Source organism: Anthonomus grandis, chromosome 10 (genome assembly GCF_022605725.1).
Source record: "Anthonomus grandis grandis chromosome 10, icAntGran1.3, whole genome shotgun sequence".
NCBI classification, from domain to species: Eukaryota; Metazoa; Arthropoda; class Insecta; order Coleoptera; family Curculionidae; genus Anthonomus; species Anthonomus grandis.
Window position 1 is genome coordinate 11835518 of NC_065555.1, and position 7899 is coordinate 11843416.

Below are 7899 nucleotides of genomic sequence, written 5' to 3' on the forward strand. Positions count from 1 at the left end.
TTTACTTTTTTTTTAAGACTTAAAAAAAATTAAACACCAGTAGATTAAATAAATTTTAATACCATATTCCTAACGAAATACTGACGAAATGATTACTTAAAATATAGGTGGTAAAACCTAAATATTCAAAATGATAATAAGTTATTTTCAGCACATCATACTAATGTCATTTTATATTGTCATCTAAGATTGTTACCTACGTGTAGAAAAATTATTAGATATATCGTTTTTAAAAAATCATAGCAATATTAAAAAAAAAACATCGACTGGAGAGATATGAGTATAATGTGAGTAAAGTTGTATGTAACGTTGATTCGAAGAAGAGCAATCCAAAAAGTATACTTTTCGCCTAAAAACTGAAAACATTCCGGAACATATTGTAAGTGCATTTGTACTTCACAATATAGCTAAATATCTACAAGATCCATACCATGATTTTGATCGAATTAAGATGGAAGTTCAGCATCCCAATGAACTAATACCAGAGGGTAATCAAGCACAAATTCGAAATCAAGGTACACAGCGCAGAAATGAAGTTGCTGAGTTTTTATTTCGTAATGATAACTAACATACCTAATAATTTAAGTTATTATTATTATTATTATGATAATTATATATTAAATAGGTAACTTATGAAATGTTCAATAATAAACTAAGTATAAAAAAGTAACAACTAAATAAACTAATTATTTCAATTTTAAGTTTGTGACAAAATATCAAACTATAAAGGAAATAAATGGATACTACACCTCATATTAGATTTAAATTATAGGTTCATACGTAGATTTTATATTGCTGTTAATAATCAAACATGTCCCGCCTAATTAAATGGTCAACTAACTGCCCACCAGCTTTGGCAAAATTTACCAATGCAATCGCGACCCGTTCCTGAGCTTCGGCTGAAGACTGTTGAGCTCGAGAAGCAGAAATTTGGGCTTCGGCTGCTTCAATTTGTTTTCGTAGACAGGCCTTTTGTAGTTGAATAAGTGTCTCCTTCTTATCAGCTGCTTTAGAACCTTTAGGTGTCATGACTTTAACTTGTTTGGAGCCAGATTTAGAACTGAGGAAGTCATCTTCACTGTTTTGGAAGAAAACATCAATCTCATGGCTTACACCCGCCTGACATGCACCTGGTACTCTGTGTAGAAGTGGATTTTCTCCTATATTCTATAAGTCGTAGAATTTTTTTTGCCATTCCGTCAGTACAATTCTTTTATTTCCAGTTTTTTTCAAATCAACTATTTTGTTAACTTTTGTTTTCATGTCATTAAACTTTTTAAAAATTTGTTTTGTGTCTAGGTTTTTTCCCATTATTTTATTAAAACCAGTTGTTAATTTTTTTTAGTGCATCTTCTTTTTCGTTTTTAATTTTTGGTGTCATCTTTTTATCAAATAAAATTTGATAACTTTCAAGTAGAGTAACAAATATTACTTGTTCGTTTTTATCTTGTCCTAGCTCTTTTGTTGCATCGGAATCTGAACAATCACTCATTGTTAAACCAGTATTATAATCACTGAACTTTTAAAAAGTTTGAATCCGAACCGAATTACACGAACACACTTAATACTAATAGACGCACTGATAGAAAAACGAGTTTTGACAAGTGTCTTGTCAATTTTGAGAAATTTGACACGCGCTTACTTCGACACTAGTAGATATTTTTCTCTTAAGTAGTAGGTACTTCTGTTGGGCCGTACAGTGTAGTATTTAATTCATAGGCGAAGTAGATACTTTTATGTAAAAGCAAATGCTACAAAGTAAATACTTTTTAGCGAAGCATTAGCATCTACTACTTTTTATGCATTCCACCCATTATCCTATTTACTGACAGTAAATACTATTGCTCGTTTGTCTGCGCTGACACAACTTTTTCACGAATTGGCAGCTCACCAATAGTATTAATCTAAATTAAAAAAAGGCGTATTCCCTGAAGAATTTTACATTCAACAGTTCTATCTGAACTAACAGCATCATTAGAAACCACTTTGTGAACTCTATTTTTTAAATATGATTCAAAAAGTCGTTCCCATGATACCAATATTAAACATTAAAAAAAATCGTGTGAAATGGTAGCACATGCTTTGGCCAGGTCTATAAAAAACAGAAACTTTTCATGTCTTGATTACGTAGTTCTGAAATTATAGTCATCAGTTCAAAGGTTGCATCTTCCGTATTTTTTTGGGTAGAAAGCCGAATTGATATATAGGGAGGATAGGGAGATATGAATGATCAAACCATAAACCTATTGTAATTACAAAAATGATAATCCAGCTTTATAATTAAAGTAAAATTTATTCTAAAAATATGTCTGAGAGGAGTTTAAAGACCTGATGCAATCGTTATTAAAACAATTAAATTTATATGAGTTAAAAAATTAATAAACAATATAAAGTGGTTTTCGAAAATGACTGTAATTAAAAAAATCTTTCAAGTATTTTTGAAATGTTTGCTTATCATATAAGGAAAGGCATCTTATGTTGTAATAAATAATTTTCAAATCATTTAAGTACCTCAGCACTCCAAAATATTATTGCGTCAATTATAATAGACCTATATAAAAAGCCAGCCCATCCTTAAGGCAATCAATCGAAAATATGAGTTAACTGAAGAAAAATCTTGGACTACAAGAACCATCTAAATTTCTTAGATTTTTTCTTCAATAATAAAAAATCGCACAATAAATACACCAAGTCGACTGGACGGCATGTCATTGGTGAAGGCGCTGGGTACACAAGGACAATATCACTAGAAAAAAAGGTCAAAAATTGATCTTCCCGAAAAGCTCTTCATTGAAGCATATCCCAGGTATGCTCACCAGGGTTCAAATCGAGAGATTGACCAGGCCTGTCTGAAACTCTAATATTTTGGTCTTCTTGGAAACTCTCGTCATCAATAGCATTGCATGAATTATACAGGATTTCACAAAGCGTGGATCTTTATAGCTCCAGAACTCTCAAAAGACATTATTTAATTTTTTTTTTGATTGATAACCATAAAAAAAACCAAGGGAAACAAGTACAAGTACAAAAGGCCAGCAGGGAGTGTAACCATAAAAGAACAATAATTCAATTCTAATACTCTCCAGAAAATGTTAGTTTAAGGTAATTTTTTTTGACATAATTAGAAATGTTGAAATAATTACATAATATTATATAACTTTACATAATTTTTTGTTGATCATTCAATCAGGGGACAATGTTGAAAGGGTTTATTCGATTTTGTTCAATTTGGGCTTGTTTAAAAGTGAAATGTAAATACTTTTAAATATTGTATCTATATTAGTAAAATTGGTAGAAGGCGTAATTTGAAATAAAAACTGTTACTTTGATTTTTCCACAAAAATTTAAATGGCACGGTATAATTTTGATAGCAGGAAAAATAGATTAAATTTACTAAAAAAAAACCTGTAAACCGATGTCGGCTGTCTTTTTTTACTTTTCGAGTTATTACCGAAATAAAAATTTTTAACGGTTAGTATGTGTACGTCACTTGACATTAATAATAACTGGGTTTCTTTTGTTTGTTCAGCACCTTTCTTTGCAGTATATCAGACTTATCCAAGTTATGTAAAAATAACACAATTTCTGAACTTATTATAATAAAAAATAATTTAATCTAATTATTAGAATATTACGTAAATCTAGATAACAATGGAAAATCATGGAAATAAATCTATAATAATAATATCATAAATATTGTGCATTAGTCTAATTTAAATTACCTATTGCGGTTGTATTTTTATTGTTAAAATGACTTACACCAGTGCCAAGGCTTATAACATGCTTGCTGTATATTTTCAGTGTTTTAAGAATACTCCACAATAAAAGCATCACGTGAATATGCTGCAAAATAGCCTAAACGAAGGCATTACGGTAACGGCAAAAAAGTATTTTGACAACTAGCAATAAGTTTGAGGACAACGAGAAATGTACATCCTTTCGTACAATGTTATAAATGTTCTTGCATACGTTGACGCTACGGTACAGCTTTCTTTAATCACAAGAGAAATTTCGCTTTATTTAGGGATTATTTATCTTTCGCTATTCCGAATTTTAAAAGAATTTTGACTTCATCCATATCATGTATATGACATCTAAAAACGACCAAAGCCTGGAAAAATAGGAAAAGTATTTCCAGTTCCTGGAATACATAAAGAAAAATTCTTATAAGAGCTTTAAAGAATTTTTTTTCCAACTCTTGGAAAACATACAAAATAACGTTGAAAATCTGGAAAAATTCAAATTTTTTTTATAATACCTCAAGAAAACAGAAAATTACGTCATGCATAAAAGAGTTTCTATAAGATCTTGGAAGGAAAAGTCCTAATACTCCTGATAAGACAGTTACATTTTTTTTTCTAATTTCTGGAAGACGTATAATTCTCGTCAAAAGCCAGGAAAACGGGAGAAAATATTTATAATTTCTGGTATGGTCAAAAAAAATCCTCCTAAAAGCCTGAAAACAGGAAAAAATATTTCCAATTCCCGATATACGTAAAATATCATATCAAGTACTTTCCCTCTAGTAGTAGTAGCATATGCGTTGACGCGTGCCAATTGTTGCCGAATTACGGGCATCGATACGAGCAGCAGCAATTACGAGCATCGGCATCGACACTGTTTTAGAGAATTATTATACCTTATTTAGCATAAAATAACGTTCAAATTCGAATCACCTTATCACACAAAAAACAAACTAATCACAGTCCAAACTTACTTTACCAAAAGAAAAGTTTATTTTCTTTACTCGAAATTGAAACAGCTGTTATCATTTGTAAGGAAAAATTGAGAACTGTATTTTACAAAATGGTGAACACCTTGAGCATTTGTAAAGTTTTTGTTCTTGTTCTTTGGTGATAACCTGTTACCCTTTAAATAAGCTTTTAATTAATTAATATTAGCATGTTTAAATTAAATTATCTTTTTATTGTAATAACTTAAAAATGTTTAGAAATTTTTACATAATATGAATTAGCCCTATGCCTAGAACTGCGAAGAAAGGTGCCAAATAAAAAAGAGAAAATCAATAATTATTATTAATTGCAAGTGCCATACCGGTAGAAAGGGTCAAAAACTTTTATTGCGGTAATGACTCAAAAAGTAAAAAAGGTATTTGACTGCGGTTTTTCTAATAATTTAATCTGTTTTTCGATTCTGCTATCAAAATTAAACCGCGTCATTCAAATTTCTGTGAAAAAATCATATTAACAGTTTTTAATTCAAATGACGACTCCTACCAATTTCACTAAAAACTTTCGTGAGTTAAATTCAGATATCGACGAACGCTCTTTTAAAAAACATTTATTGATACAAAAGGGCCTTAAAACTAGGTGAACAAAAATATGAACAGCAACGGTATTAGCAGAAGGTTTGACACAATATTAATGTTAACGATATATTTCCAGCGATTTCTTAAATAATATAAAAATAGTCCTAAGCTAAGCATTTTATAATGTAATATAAGCAATTAATTGTGGTTTGAGGATATGTCTCCTCCACCCTCAGTTCTGTCAACGTCCTCGTTGAAAAGTCTCTGCAGGATTCTCAAAGGGATGGCCTTCTTTCTTCCTTGTTTTTGCCAATGGTAGATGATCAATGCTAAGCAGCATAAAAGGATGATTGATATTGTCGTAAGAACATAATTGTGTATTGGAACATGTTATGCTAGGTCATGGAAATGTATTGGTTTGAACTGGCGTCTAGCCCCGGGTATGCAACTAATGATCTTTCTTTTTTGACATGCGCTTGGTGAAGTTAGTCATAAGTTAGTTAGGTTAGAATACTGTTTGGCAAGTTGTGTGTTGTTTTAAAGTGTCGTTTTTTCGTTAGTATTGTAAAACTTTATTAATTTTGGGTAAAATTATACAACTACATTAAAAAAGACTAAAAGTTAAATGTAGTGGATAATATAAAATAAGAAATACCGGAAATACCTTTCAAGTTGGTGAAATTTTAACTTTTATGTTTATTTTTACTTTTATTTGTCAGTATAAATCCACCTTTTGTTAATTTATTTGCTATTATATGGAAGTGCATTTAAGACAATAAAAAAAATGTAGGGGCAACATACGTGTGTGCAGTGCAGCAAAAAATACAGTAACATTAGCAATCTAAGAAAGCATGTCATCAAGTTTCATCCTAATAATGATGATTATCTAGCTTCCCTGGAAATTCGACAAAATAAACATTATAATTTTGCTTGTGACCAGTGTAAAAAACATTTTACGCATTTAAGAAATTTAAAATTCCACATCAGAACACATAGAAGCTCAAATAACACTTCAGCTCCAGATATTACACACCCCAATATCTCGACCACTACCAATGCAAATCAGTGTACTTTGTGCAGTGACTTTTGTGCTAATAGGAAGACCGTTATAGAACATTATAGAGACTTTCATAACATTCCTATTGAACATAAAAAATTTACGTTTCAAAGTGAGAAAGAATTTATTACTTGGAAGCTTACCTTTGAAAATGTCACAAACTGTAAATATGTGGTTAACTATCAGAAATGTTTTAAATCACATGTAGCTACAAGTTTTATTTGCCATCGTTGAGGAAGATATGTTCCAGAAGGCAAAAATATTCGGCACTTAAAGATACTAGGAAGTAAGAAAATAAATGCACTCTGCCCAGCAAGCATAAAAATAAAAAAGCTTAATAATGGCACTTGAGAAGTGACCATTATGGACAAACATGTGGGACATCAGAATGACATCGGCCACTTCAATTTGTCTAAAACAGAAAGAGAGAATTTAGCAGTAAAAATTTCTTCTAAAGTCCCATTTGAAGATATTTTAGACGAAATTAGAGATTCAATCACTGACTCAGAACTAAAACGTCTGCATCTGCTCACAAAGAAAGATCTATATAACATAGAAGCCTGTTTCAATTTGTGCTCCTCATCAGTTAGACATAAAAACGACATAATAAGTGCAGAGTCCTGGATCAATGATATGCAAAGTAATTGAGATGCAGTTCTGTTTTATAAGCCCCAAGGTTCGGAAAGTGAAGAATGGCCAATGTTTAAAAAATGAGGATTTTGTTTTGATTATCATGACTGCTGCACAATGTGAAATGCTTAAAATTTATGGGACCGATTGCATCTGTATAGATGGAACTCATGGGATGAATAACTATGACTTCGAACTTATAACTCTCCTTGTTGTTGATGATATTCGTCAGGGATTTCCTTGCAGTTTTCTTGTGTCAAATAGGTCTGATAAACAAGTTTTAAAAATATTTTTTCACTTTGTAAAATGTCGCCTTGGTACTGCACTTTGCCCAAATGTCTTCATGTCAGATATGGCAGAAGCTTTCTTCAATGCATGGATTGAAATAATGTCTCCACCAAAATTCAGGTAAGCCAAAAAGTTATTATAATTGTGTCACGGGTTGTGTCACTATTTAATAGTACCATTAATTTTAGATTATACTGTTCATGGCACGTTGACCAGGCGTGGCGTAAGAATTTATCAAAAATCAACACCAAAGAAAAGCAAGTATGTTTTGCCAAACTTGAAAAATCATAACATTATTAACATTGTTTTAATTTTTAGGCTTTTATTTATAAGAATTTAAGAGCTGTCTTAGAAGAAAGGGATGTCACAACTTTTAATATTTTAATTAACAAGTTATATACTATGTTACTTGAAGACCCTGATACAATGGAATTTGCCAACTATTTTAATAAGTATTACATGTGCTGTGTAGAATGTTGGGCACACTGCCACCGACTTGGTGCGGGTTTAAATACAAACATGCACTTAGAACGTATGCACAAAATACTAAAATATACTTATTTAAAAGGGAAGAAAGTCAAGCGATTGGGTAAGGCAATCAACGCAATAATGCGATTTGTAAGAGACAAATGCATTGACAGGTTAATAGTTCTTA

The 7899-nt window shown here is 31.0% G+C and overlaps 1 long non-coding RNA gene across 1 annotated transcript; it reads left to right on the forward strand.

Moving 5' to 3' along the window:
- The first annotated feature begins 6967 nt into the window (after nt 1-6967).
- Nucleotides 6968-7659, forward strand: LOC126741701 (uncharacterized). Its single transcript, XR_007662291.1, has 3 exons — nt 6968-7364; nt 7433-7505; nt 7563-7659. It is a non-coding gene; the product is annotated as an uncharacterized LOC126741701 (long non-coding RNA).
- Nucleotides 7660-7899: the final 240 nt, after the last annotated feature.